Below are 15145 nucleotides of genomic sequence, written 5' to 3'. Positions count from 1 at the left end.
CTTGTATCATGCGTATGAATGTTGTTATCTGAACGTTACTTGCTATCTCTAAATGAGAAAAGAAAATAAGTTTTAAATTAGTGTGCTCGCCAAGGTTTCGAACCCTTGTGCCTATATATCCTTATTCATGTAATAAGGAAGTCAGAGCTCTGTAGTTTCGATCACAAAATGAAGTATTTGTTTTATTGTTTTTAATGGACAATGTTAACGTCTGTGTTCTAGCAGTTAACTTTGTTTGTATGCTCACGTCATGAGAGACTTAAGTGTTTGTTTGTTTGTGGTAGGATGAACACGCTTGGATCATATTCTATCAGTTAAGCATTACTTATTTGCTCACACATGGGAGGCTTAAGCTTCGTTCACGGTAGAACGAAAGTAACATGCCCTTTCTGAAAAGGAAGATTTTGAAAGCCCTAAGTGTAACACCTCAAAATTTGCCCTCCTCTTCTTGGGACTAGTTTGACACATTGCATTTCATATTTTAGAGCATTAGGCATTGCATTTTTGCATATCATCTGAAAGTGAGAAAGTCATCCTCCAAAGTCTTTTCAGAAGATAGAGAAGGTACTTGATTCAAGCCTGATGGTCTCTATGAATGAATGATCAACCATCTGAGAGTTTGCACTTCAATTAGGGTTTCCTGATCTTTCATAGGTCTTGAGCATTATCTTGTTTTCAAGGATATATTACCATCATCATGGTTCTATCATCTTCAAGGGCTTCGTTGTTCATTCTCAAGTTCCTTTGGATTAGGGTTTTGACCTCTGGTCAACCCTAATCAATGACATTCTTCCAGCTAGGGTTTCTCAAGGAGATGAGGTGTTTTATTGAGATGAGGATCACATGGTTATCATAAGGAGCTTACATGAGCTAGGGTTTCATTTTTGAGCAATTTCCTCAAGTGGTATAGGCTCAAGCTGATCAGGGCATTTCAAGGTCATCTAAGGACCAAAAAGTCAATTGTGCAGTCAACTAAGGGCTATGAGATGGGGAAATGAGTTGAGACACCTCAATCATGTTCAAAAGAGGTCCATTTGTCATTTCAAACACCTATCTTGAAGAATTTGAAGTCATGGCAAAAGTTTCCAAAAATGGAAAGTGACCTGTAATTTCAAGTTTCCAAAAATGGCAAGTTTCTGGTCCACATTCAACTTGACTTATCAACATCAAAGAAGCTTCAAATGGATTTTTTGTGAACATGAAAGTTGAATATCTTTCTCTCCCCTTTTTAAAAAGTCTTATTTCATGATCATATGATGATTGGTTGAGAAGTTATGGCCAAATGATCACAAAGTGTACATGGAAGTTCAAAGTGGCATAACTTTTGATTCAAATCTCCAAATTGGTCCACTCTTTTTGCAAAATGCTTGTCATGACCAATACTTTCCAAATGAATCTTTGCCTTGCATGGAAAAAGCTCATATGATCATCATTTCTCACATATGCATTTTGGAGGGAAAATTGATAATTCAAATTTGGTTGATGCTACAAACAAAATACCACTTCCATTGTTTTTATTGGTTGGTTTTAGGTGAAATTGGACCTTTACATGGGATTCTCACGTGGGACATGGCCATGCAAGTTCATTATTCATTTTTTGCAAGACATTTCAATTCTCACTAATCATGTTTAACAAGGCCTAAATTGGATTAGCATTGTGATTAGTAAACCATATAAAAGCCAAACCCTAACTGTTTTTGCTCATAACTAACTTTTGAGATCTAGAATTTTCCATTTTCCCTCCAATTTTCTCTCTCTTCAATTTTCATTTTTCTTCACATAACTCTTCAATATTCTTGCATAATCATGTTCAGCATGCTCCATTGAGTAAGATTCAACCATTGGATTGGATAATTGAGCTTGATTTTGAGCAGGTCGTGTGCATGAACATCTTGATGGAAGCTTGAAATTAAAGTGGATCTAAGAGGTTTCAGTGGATTCTTTGTACACAAAGCTTCATTAGAGGATAAAGGAAGTAGATCTGGAAGTTCTGGAAGCCTGAGGACACGATTTTGGATCACTGCACTTCAAGTAAGTGAAAATTCGACCTCTCTTTTTTGCCAATTTCTTGTGATAAATGCGTAGATCTCACTTAGGTGATCATGCTGATATGTTTAGATCTTGAAATGGATGAAAAATGAGGAAGATATGTTGAATTAAAGTTTTGATATCATAAATGTTTTGCCTCGATCTGTTTGATTCATGAGTTTTTAGGTTAAATGAACATGATATTTGGATTCCTTGTTGAAAACCGGTTCCAATGGTGTATGGCACGATAAATTCTGGAAAAATATTTGAGGCTCCGCCGTGGACACGGTCGGAGAAGAAGACCGGAACTACTGTTCCGGCGTCTGGTTATGATGTCCTAGGGTTTTAGCTTGCGTGGATCCACGTGTGTGCATGGTGTCTGTTTCATTGGCCAGGAATCCTTGACCGTGCCTGCGTGTTACTTAGACTTGCTGACTGTGCGCCACGCGTTTTAATGAAACGCAACGCTTCATGAGCGCTCTTGAGCTTGCTTGCGCGAGTTCGATCCTTCGTCATGCATGTTTCTGAAATTCCATTTGAACATTCACATTATCCTTCAGCGCATGAGTTCGATACCTGGCTCGCGCATGTTTTAATTTCAATTGATATTCTCATTTGACTGTGGCGTGCGTGGGTTCGATTCTTCGCTTGTGCATCTTCCTGAATTTAATTGTGTGAATTCTCATTTACCTTCAGCGCATGAGTTCGAGTCCTGGCTGGTGCATATGCTGATTTCATTTGAATAATCATTTTCCCTCCTATTTTCATGTTAATCCATTTTATTTTCTTCAACTTTGAAAAATCATTAAAAAGTGAAAAATGTTCAATTTCACTCCAATTTTTTTTCACATGCTTGTTTTAATGTCTAGTATTTTTTTGATATTATTTTCATGATTTGTTGATTGTTGGATTTTTAATTGTGAATTTTTACTTGAACCATATGCCAAATTGATATGTCATGATGAATGCTTTGTGAAATCTCCATTGTTAATCCAATTGATCTGAAATTTTGCATGCTTGATCCTCACATGTGATATGATTTGTTGGAATTGGTTTGGAATTTTTATCATATGCTATCACTGTTTTGGACACATGAAGATATGTTGTGACAATTTGTGTCACATTTTGGATGTAGCATTTGTTCATTTTTATTTAGCTATCATTTGAGCTCTTCTGGATCTAATTTTTTGCATATTGTTTGTTCATGACATGATGAGTTCACATAAAAAATTTCAATGTCATTGCTTGTGTTTCTGTTTTGATGTGGATTTTCTAAGTTGGATGTCCAATTTGTGCACCTTTGCTTGCCTTTGTTTTACATTGATCATTTGATACATTTGCCTTATGAATTGATACTGGTCCTTTTGAGGACATTTAATGACATGTTTGAACTTGCATTAGGCAAAAGATTGACTTCTGTTTTGATCATTTGGTTTGGTTTTGGACCTAGTCTTTGCACTAGTGTTTTTGTACATAACTAACTGTGCTTTGTGTTTCAGGTTTGGACATTAACCTTGATGTTTGGTTTGATCTCACCTTGTGAGATGCAAATACCTTTGAGCACTAACTATTGTTGTTTTGTAGGTCAATGGATGTGATGAACTCATTTGAGTGCTTGCATTTGTGCCTTGCATTGTGTAAAACTGTTGAATGATTCCACTGTTTGTCTGTTGGTTTTCTGATTGAGATATTAACTGGTTGGCTTTTGTACAGGTACATTAGTTTCTTGCTAGCTTTGCTTTTGCTTAAGATTTGGATTATGGTTGATACACCACTGAGGTAGTTTAGCCTTCTTACTCCATGTAGTCTGGAAGTCCTTTCACCTTTTTGGCAGGCATTTTGGCTGAAGTCCTCCTTAAGAGGCACTGTTTGTGTTTGTTTACAGTTGTGCCAAAGACCTCCAAGTGAGGCATGTTACTTGATAAGCCCTCCTAAGTAAAGAGGCAATTGACAGATAGAAGGGATTAGCAATCAATCCCCTGTTATTCAGTGAGTCGTTCTTTATGCTCGCACTACGTGCTGATGCTCTAGAACATGTACCCAAGATCTCTATATAAAGTCAGTCAAGTGGAATAGGGTCCCTCTTTCTGGATCCCCACGCTTTCTTTGATATAATCTCACCCAGGCCAGGGTTAAGAGCATGAGGTCTCATCCTCATTACCTTTTTGATCTGCTCACCCTAACTCTCAATGTTAGTGGTTAAGAGCTTCTGTTTACCCTTACAGTTTGGCTTGTTTGTCGAGGTTGATATGACCCCTCTTGACTAAAGCCTACCCATTGTTTGGGCCTCTTGTGTGGATATAGTGTGTGATACTTGTTCACTGGTGTTGATGTTTTGAGCTGACTTGCTTCCTGTGTGAGTTAGTTTCTGATTAGAGACCTCAACTTAGGGATTGTGGATTGCATGACAACTATTAGGCTCGAGTCTTAGTCTCCCTATTAGTTTGTTGTTTCCCCGGTCTCTGGTTAGGAGAGAGTTTCTCCCCTGTTAAGGGGAACTACGTCGCCCTGATTCTCATACCAGATGAGATACGTAGGTAGGAGATCGAGCGAGATCTCTTCGGGCACCCTTTTGTTTTTTGTGTGTGTTCAACCTTTTTGTTTCTTTTGACGTCTCAGCGTCTCTTTGTGTTTGTGTGACAACTATTAGGCTCGAGTTCCAGACTCCCTATTAGTTTGTCAATCTGATAACCTTTTTCTTTGGTTTGTGTGTGTTTGGAGTCGGATATAAGTCCATGTATTGGCATTTTATTTCCTTGTTTGTTTTGTTTGTCGTTGTCAGGAGTTGGATGTAAGTCCATGGATTGGCATTTCGTTTCCTGTTGAGTGTTTCTTTTGACGTCTCAGCGTCTCTTTTCGGTGTTTTATTTCGGCGTGCGTTAGCCGAGCTACGAGTGCTCTGATTCTTTCTCTGGATAGAGAAGATACGTAGGCATAGGATGCGATATCCTAGCGAGCATGTTCCCATTTCCCCGAACTACGTTGACTCTGATGTTTGTCTCTGACAAACTACGTAGGCCCAGGATGCGACATCCTGCCGAGTCCCCTTCCTCCATCTTCTTCCACTTGTTTTATTATTCCAGTTTGTGCAATTTCTTCGAGCAGTTTATTAGCAACCTTTTCCTATTCTTTTGAGCGTGGATCCCGTCGAGTACGGTGGACGTGAGGGGTGCTAATACCTTCCCCTTGCGTAACCGACTCCCGTATCTTGCAATCTCTGGTCGTAAGACCGTTCCTTTTCTCTTTCTTAGGTTAGTCCTGCGCTCCCTTTCCGTCATAGGATGAATAGCGTCGGTGGCGGCTCTGTAAACTTGTTTTTTTCCGCCGGTTGTTTTTCGCGTTGCGACACTAAGGCAGAAAACTGATTTGATTGGTTTGATTTGATTATAACTCGAAGACAAGTATCTAACCCTTAGCTAAGTACGACCAACAATCTGAATACTTGGGAATTGAGAGGACAATTTCATCCTAACCACTCTTTTTCATCCAAAAGAAGTTTTGATTGTGAAATGGTTTGGCGAGTTTAATCATTGGTAGTAAGAGGAAGACAAGTATCTAACCTTTGGCTAAGTACAACCAACAATTAAAATATTCAAGAGTTGAGAGGAAAGTGGCATCCTAACCACTCTCTCTCTCTCTCTCAGCACCAGATTGAACTCGTTTTATTGTTAGGTATTTTGAATAAAAGTCAAGCAACGGGCCATAAGCTAGGTACGACTGACAACCTAAGTACTTGATTGTTGTGTATAAGTACGTACACCCCAGTTTTGCATTCCAGTTTATTGAGAAAAGATTTTGAAAATGCACTTGATATTGGATTAAGTATTTGGAATTTATTGTGAAAAAGTGTGTGAAGAATGGAGATAAAGATAGATTGAGAAGAGATGCTATAAGATAATGGACAATGATGGTGAGATACTTGACGTTGGATCAAGCACTCGCGTTACTTTGAAGTGAGTTTGATTTGGAAAACACTTAACGTTGGATCAAGTGTGCTTTTTGTCTTTTGAAAACTTTATTTTTATCATTTGACTTTATCTTTTTTAGTTAGCATGCATTGAAAGAAATAAAGGAAAGATAGACATAAGCTATTACACTTTCATGGGAAGAGGGACATGTGACCCATAATGGGGGGATGATACCAAATAATACAAGGAAATGGAATGGAAACCATACAAGTTACAATTCAAGTACCATGCCTAAAACAATCAAGTGGCATGATGTCCTCAAACAATACAAGGCAAATGATGAGAAATGATGATAATAAGAATATAACTTGGATTGAACTTGAAGTCACATGGTCATGGTAATCACACAAGAAAGTGGAGTTAAAATGGATTAAAGCAAATGATAACAATGCATCAAAGGTAAACATGTTTAATGACATTTATCAATTCACATGGAAATGAATCAATATCGACAAATATCAAAGATGAATCACATGATCATGGTGAAAGAAATGACATACACAAGGCATACGTCACACAAATTGAAATGACATTTTCAATTTACAAGATAATCAATCTAATGAATAATTCAAATGGATATTAAATCTAATGATAAAAAATCATCTAAACATGGCACGCATGAATCAATCAAATTGGCAAAGGGAAATCAACATGGATTATGAACTCAAATCACATTTTAAACCTAATTAAAATATGTTCAACATGGATCTATCATGGCAATTTACAAGGAGATTAAACTCATGATCAATCACCACATCAAAATGAATTAAAAACTCACCCAAAATTTCTAATGGAAAAAATATATCAAGATTTTCATGGAGAAAATATATGCCAAAATAAATGGGAAAATAATGGAAAAAATAGTGAAAATATGGCAATAAATTCATGGAAAGAAAACAAATAAAATGGACCAAAATAGGGAGGCCAAAATTGCATAAATGGGGTGCAAACAATGGTCATGCGCTTGGCCCAAAGTGAAAGGTCCACTCACATTAAAACATATAGTCAGGGGTGTGTGAGTAAAAGATGGATAACATCAACAGTAAAATGGCACAAACCCAAACACACAGAGCCCAGTATGAAATAGGCATTGCAATGGAAATGGAAATGGCATTACGAATGAGATTTAGCATGTGCAAAAATGAATTAATGAGTCAACACACACAATACCATGTGATTCACGTGCTAAAACAAGAAAACTTAGAGCAAGAATATTTTGAACGCGTTTCTCCTTCAACCTCGTCCCCCCTCCACCGTGTCGGAGGCACCTCTAAAACCTCAATTAAACATGTCATCTAAACCAATTTTCTACACTGAATCCGAATATCATAACAAAATTCCCTAATTCCTTCTCCCACACTCGAATCAAAATGAACAGTGCAAGAACCCTAGAAGCTAAAATATGAAATTCAATCACGATCTCTTGGAATCAAAGCCCTCGGGGTTAGGGATTTGATTCCCCTAACCTTATACTACATACCGGTAACTTCTACATGGTGAAACAATGAAGAATAAAATGAAGACTTTCCAAAGAAGACACAAAGCACCGAAATCAGGTATGCAATCTTCTTCCTCTTGAAAATCCTTCCTCATATTCGTTCTTCTCTTCTACTTCTTCTTAATTATTCTGAAAATTCTACAAATAGTGAGTCTGAACCGTGGATTCAAGAGAGAGAGAGAGAGAGAGAGAGAGAGAGAGAGAGAGAGTGAGTGAGGTCAAGCTCTACTATATTGAAGCTTCAAGATGAAGTTTCAATGAGTATCTCAAAATAGCTCTAGGTTTAGTGGCTTGATTCTCCTCCATCTCCATTTAATTTCAATTTTTATGCTTAGGGTTCATAGCTTTAGCTCCTCAATTTTCAGAATTGATTAACCATTGAAAAGAATTGATGAGAGATTATGATAGAGGAGATTGAGAGAAGTAGAATAGTGGTGCTATTTCTTGATTCCGGACAACTCCTTAGCCTCCGGTGTGGTGGAGCCGGAGCTCCGATGGTGGTTGTTTTTTGACATAAATTGGAACATGATGTGTAGAGATGAGGATTCACTTTGCTGGTTTTTTTTTATCTCCCTTGCCAAATTCAGTTGGGCTTAGGTCATTAAGCCCATTGTTTTACTTTCCACACCCCTGTTTTGCTTGGTGCACCATGTGTTGAACCCAATACCAATACCTTGTGGTCGGGCCTTTGCTGTTAGGCCCAAGGCCTCTATTTCCAGATTGCACACTCCCTGTTTCATGCACCCCCTGCAGATTTAATTGCTTTCATTTTATTTCTTATTTTTATCTTTCTTTTTGCCAATTTTTGCTATGTTTTCAATTCATGATCATGCATATTTTAATTCATGTTAATTCATAGCAAATTCATATATCATGGTTAATTAGAAAATTTTCTCTTGTAGAATTTAATTGGATTTAATCGTAGGAATTTTTTTAATTATTCATTAATTTCATGTCAATGCCATGTTAACTCATAAGAAATGCACATAAAAGTGGTTAGTTTAATTAGGACTGATTTCTACTTTAGATTTTAATTGAATTGAATTTAGAGTTTTTCTCTTTATTTTCAACCAGAACTCATTAAAATTTATTTCCTTATCCTTTACTCTTGATTGTATGCTTAAATGGTTTACTTTGGTGCACTTGAATGATTCTTATGTGCATGGTTAAATTTTTGCATGGTGTGTGATTATCCCACATTTAGGCAAAATGTACCCCACTCCTATGAAAGTGTAACAATTTTATTACTTTCCATTTTATCGTTTTCCTCACTAGTCCATTAACTTAGAAAATAATCAAAAGTGAACTAAAAAGAACCTTTTCCGAAAGAATAAAAATAAACTTGATCCAACATTAAATGTTTTTACAAATCAAATTCAATTGAATGAAATGCACATGCTTGATCCAACGTCAAGTACCTCTTCCATTTAATTCACACATTTTTGTGTTATTCAATCTCAAACACATGATCCAACATCAAGTTATTTTCAAATTATTTTTACAATAAATCGGATGAAAAAGAATGAGGCGTACATGCTTGTACACACCATTTATTAAGTACTTGGGTTGTCGACTATACTTAGCTTGTGGCCCAATACTTGTCTTCCGTTCAAAAACATTTAACAATAAACGATTTTAATTCGGTCCTCTTATGGCGAAAAAGAGAGGTTGAGATGAATTTTCCTTTCAGCTCCCAAGTATTTCGATTGTCGATTGTACTTAGCCCGTGGTTAGATGTTTGTCTCCCTCTAAGTACCAATAAATAACTTACCTCATAAACTTCATAAACAAAACTTTTGGGATGAAAAATAAAGGTTATGATGCACTTGTCCTCTCAGCTCCCAAGCATTCTGATTGTCGACTGTACTTAGCTTGTGGTCTGATACTTGTCTCCCACTTAAAATCAATCATAACCAATCAAGTACATTTTCCTCCTTAGGGAAACATTCAAACCTTTAACACTTCAACAATCGACACTTCACAATACTTTCTCTTTGGGTTAATAACCACTTCTTGGTTAACATACTCTTTCTTTTGGTTAAACACTGATTCTCGGTTAAAATACCATATTCTCTTTCTTTGGGTTAATTACCACTCCTTAGTTAACATAACCTTTCTTTTGGTTAATCACCAATTCTCGATTAAAATACCATTCTCTTTTTGGGTTAATCACCACTCCTTGGTTAACATACCCTTTCTCTTTGGGCTAATCACAACTTCTTGGTTAACATACCCTTTCTTTTGGTTAAACATTGATTCTCGGTTAAAATACCACATTCTCTCTTTGGTTTAATCATCACTCCTTAGTTAACATACCCTTTCTCTTTGGGTCAATCACTACTTCTTGGTTCACATACCCTTTCTTTTGATTAAACATTGATTCTCGGTTAAAATATCATGTTCACTTACTTTTGGTTAATCACCACTTCGTTGATTCTTGGTTAAAATACCATACTCTCTTTCCCCTTGGGTTAATAACCTTCTTATGGTTAAAATACTCATTTCTGAACTAAACACCTTTGTTTGGGTAGCATACCCTTTTCTTTGGTTAATCATCGATTCTCGATTAAAATACCATACACTTTTTCTTTGGTTAAGAACTGATTCTCGGTTAAAATACCATTTTCCCTCATTCATGGGTAATCACTACTTCTTGGTTAACAAACCCTACAGTTCCTGCATTGGTTAATCATCGATTCTTGGTTGAAACACCACTTTTATTGTCCTTTTGATCTAAACATTTTTACCTCTTGTTTGGTTTAAACACCACTTCTATCACTTTCTTTTTCAATTCCTATCATTGGTTCCGCGAACTATAGAGCTATGATTTCCTCATTGCACTATGAGGATACATAGGCACGAGGGCCCCAATCCTCAGCGAGCACATTAACTATTAAGCCTTTTTTCCCTTTTGCGAGTAATCTTTAGATAATAACACCTATCTGTGCAGAAAACAATCAAAATGGTTCCATTTGAATACAATGGATGTGAGGGGTGCTAATACCTTCCCCTTGCATAACCAACTTCCTTACCTTGTTTCTCTTCTCCTGGGTTTTATCAATATTTTCCCTTTCCTTCAGGAATAAATAAAGTTCCGTGGCGACTATGTTGTTTCTTCGAGCGTGTGATACACTCGGGTATTTTTCACAGGGCGACAATTGACGACTTTGTTAGGAAGTCCATAAGCAAGTCAAGCCTAGTTATATCTGTTTCCTTATTTGTTTGGGTGTTTATCTTTACTGTTTTACTTATTTTATCATTATTTCATTTATCACATTCTCTATTTCTCTAAACATATTATATCCTGGATATAACTATTGTATTCTCTATTGTGGGATGGGTTTCTGATACTATGGAATGACGAGCCAACTACCCAGGCTTGAAGAGAACACCTGAGATAGAATGGTAGTTGTGTAATACTGACTTATCAGACGTAGTTGTCTTGATGGGTTGGTGCGAAGACCCCACTTAGAGTAGGTTCCTTATTAACTATTGTTGGCTTGTAAGTTACTTTGCAATGACGATAATACTTTTAGGGAGGGATTTCTGACTTTAGGGACCTTTAGTAAACATGTGGCTTTTGAAGTCGAAGGTGACCTCACTTAGAGTATATCTCCTTGAGGGTATCATTGGCCCGCAATTTATTTTCCAACAATAACGTTACTCTCATCCAAGGACCCATGACTCTAAAAACCTTCATAAAGCCTTAGAACCTACTTGTGAGAAGATATGGGCTTTTTGCAGAAAACCAAGACCTTACATGCCTCAGCTATCATGGATACGTCAGACCTTTGAACCCAGGATTATATACAGATTATCCAGAATATGTTGAACCCTTAAATCCATGATGTTGGATGTCATTACATCATATCAAAAATTAATTTTAGCATGTACATTTTTCCTGGAAAATACTGGAACGATATTCGCAATCCATTTGATATACCTTGTTATTCTTATGGATTTGCTTCTCATGAGTCTTTCGGTCTCCTCCTTTATTTTGAACATAACCTATGGTGCAAAGCGCCTACGCATCTTCTTGACCGACTTTTTTCCCAATCTTATTGGTAGTTTTAACTCCACCAATTCCCTGCTCAAACCTAACATTTTGTTATAATCCCAAGAAAAGTAATCTTTAAGCTCATGAAGTACATTAATTACCTATAACCTCAATTTTGGATCGATGTTAGCACTGATGTAAGTCGTCCTTTTGGTTTTTCCATCGCCCAAATCAATTTCTTCAAGTGGGTCCTAAGGTTGCATCTTTGTGGTAGACACAACGTGATCTTTTTCAAAACCCAAAGGCTTATCATCATAGATGCAATCTAACCTCTAGTATCCTAACCATCATTTTCTGGACATGCTGACTACGACTCCTCGACTAGTGTCAGTCCAATGCTTATCCTTTGACTCACATCAAACACTTCTATCTCATTGGCGTCAACAACTGTGTATGGTATTTTAGCATCTAAGGCCGCTTATAATTTTTTTTGGCCATGTAAGCCGATATTTGCTTCAATGCATCAAATTCAAACATCATCATCAAATTCGTCGCCTTAGCTAGTTGGCCGAATTATATTATAAGTCCGCTCGCCTATTATTTATCTATCCCATGTAAAGCCATGGGTTAGGTGGACCCTAAAAGAGTAAAATTCATCTTCTAGAGGCATGTAAGCAAACCCTGCTGGTGTGCAAGGTGTTATTTTTCTTTTGGGAATAGTAACTCCAACATCTGTTGCAAGAGGTGTGTATCAGACTGTGACAATGTCCCAGAGATCAGCGTCGTAGTCCAGAAAGAAACTTTCAATTCTATCTTTCCAGTAATCGAATTTCTCTCCATCAAAGACTGGAGGCTTAGCGTTGTAACTATCTCTTTCATTGGTGTTGGCCATAGTTTTTCTCGTTCTGGATCTCTCTACACTGTTAAGTGTTTGATTAGAAAATCAATAACAGAGCCGAAGCTCTGATACCAACTAAAGGTGAGAAAAACAAGAAAGGGGGGTTTTAATTGTTTTAGAAATTAAAAGCTTTTTCAAAAGTAAGAACACACAGAATTTTATACTGGTTCGCTTATAACACAAAGCTACTCCAGTCCACCCGGCCAAGGTGATTTCGCCTTCAAAAAGGACTTAATCCACTAATCTTGAAAGATTAATACAACCAAAAGTCTAAGAGAATGATCTCTTAGTCCTCTCAAGTATACAGACTACGCAGAGTCACTTGAGGAACAAAAGCAATTTAGCAAAATAAATTTGTAATAGAGAGTGCTTCTAAGAGTAAGCAAGTATTACAGTAGAATATTTAAGCAAGAGTTTTCACGTATGAGCAGCAGCTCGTGAAAAACTAAGAGAGAATGTAAAGGATTTTTCTGTGCATTGTTGTGTCTCTCAATGAGGTAGGTTGTCCTTTATATAGTAGTGAGAAGGACCGTTGGAGTGATGACCGAATATTGGTCTTTGATGAGCATTCAATGTCATTACTTTTGTGTTTCTTGCCATAACCAATTTGTCTCCCTGAATAACTTCTTTCCAAAAATACTTCATTTCCATAATGAGAATTTATTTTCGTTACTCTTTCTGGATCTGGTGAATCTTCATCAGAGTTTTTGATGTCTCAGAGTCATACGTCAGAAGGAGATTATGTTGAAGTTACATCAGAGCTTCTCAGAGTACCAGTCTTCTAGATCATCAGAACTAAGACCGATGGATGTTTAGAGCTTCTGGTTCTTTCTACTGTCTTGCTTTGCTCAAATTCAGAACTTCTTGGGCGCACTTCTTCCTCAGATGCTTCTGATCTTATAGTACTTTGTATTTGGTCAAAGTTTGTATCTGATAAAATGATCAGAATCCTTTGTTGTTGTTCAGAGTCCTGCACACTTAGAAAATTTTCGTTAGGGTGCCATTTTTGGTTTCATCCTTTGTTATCATCAAAATCCTGGAATTCTATTGTAGAACTAATTTTGTTCTTACAGTATTGACCATATCATGGTTACTCTCATCCATCTTTTGTTGCATTGCCATTACAAAATTCGATGTAAATGTTGGCATTGCCTGGGAACCAAATCTTATTCCCATCTGAGGTAGGATGGTTTGACTGTGGTTACCTATGACTGGCCCAGATGCCAATATTGGCGAATATGTATTCGCAAAATTATCTATAAAATTTGTAGGATTAGTATACAAGCTTGCCATCACTGATGTTGGCATTCTTTAAGGTTGGCCACACCTCATCATGGGCATTGTAAAGCCTGTGGCAACAGGCCTATATTTTGTCGCCATAATTGGTCTAGGAGTCACTGGGTGACTCTGGGCTATTGAAGGGGAAAAATGTTCCCTTCTTGTACAGTTGATGGCGTAACCATCATCAACGGTATGGTCGTCGTTCTAGAAAAAGGGATTGGCTCAGTCGACGTTGTAGTAACTGTGTCTTCCCCGGTGCTATTCGAGGGTTGTTCTCCATTGTTGTTTCTAGGAATAACCATTGTTATGATGTATTGCCTTGTAGGTTTCCTAATTTCTCTCTTAGTTATCCTACTACTCCTCAATCTCGTGCACACTCACAAATGTGAAGTTAATGAAATGAAGAATTAATAAAAATGATAGTTTGTGAAATGATACCTGAAACTTCACACAAAAAGGGTCCCACCAGGTGTGATAATTAATTTACTGGTGAATTTTATAAACAAAACAAGTTTCTATTAATACGTAAATGATCAAACTCAAAAATATTATGGAACATATTTGTGTGAATTGTGGTTTTTGAAACATGATGTTGTCGAGATCGAAATGTATTATTTGAAAGATACTGATCTGAACTTAAACGAAATAAGAATGTAAAAGCTTTGTGAATAAATGGTTGTAATCGAAATGCAAAGATTTAAAGAAGATAACTTGAATGCAATAATAACTTGAATGTAAAATGCTTTGAGTTCATAAATATGGAATGCATACGTACATATTTCCTCACTCGTTTCTCAGTACGCAAATACTTTGAGTTTACAGGATTTTAAGTACGATTGCGGACCCCTATCACATAAGAAAAGTCTACTTATATACTAGTGTAAAATAACTACTCACAATGGTCGACTAGACACACTGCGCCATATGTCATCCCCATACAAATATCATCTTCGACGGAATTCCACGTGTTTCTGAACAACCACTTGGTCTTATCCATATCTGAATCATTTAACTGACCAAATAACCAACCCAAATCTTGGAAATTTTACTAAGTCCTGATTCCACACATCCTCTGATCTTTGGCTAGCGTTCGACTGGGATTTGTTAAGCTACTGTTCTGGACTGGGCCATGACACTTGGCACGGCACGGCCCAATGCTCGCCAAGCCCACGTCCAAACGACCATGTCCAAACGACCACGAGGACACGTCAGGTGAACGACCGTCCGCCCGAAGAACGTCTCCCCGGCCCCTTAAATACGTGTCGGACAACGAGCGGGTCCTCCCCATACGATCTTCATCCACTCATCGTCAACCCACGCCGCGGACACCTAAGTTGTGTCGGGCAGAGCCATAACGGCATCTCACTCACCACGTCACCCAACTCCCCTATATTGTCTCCTTAGGGATAGGGGCAGTCGGACCAGGGGGCAGACCTTGGTCTAGGTCTTGACGCTTCTTACGCGTCCCCTGGCAG

Source organism: Lathyrus oleraceus, chromosome 3, assembly GCF_024323335.1.
Source record: "Lathyrus oleraceus cultivar Zhongwan6 chromosome 3, CAAS_Psat_ZW6_1.0, whole genome shotgun sequence".
NCBI lineage: Eukaryota > Viridiplantae > Streptophyta > Magnoliopsida > Fabales > Fabaceae > Lathyrus > Lathyrus oleraceus.
The sequence above is the reverse complement of the archived record's forward strand: the minus strand, read 5'-3'. Positions refer to the sequence as shown.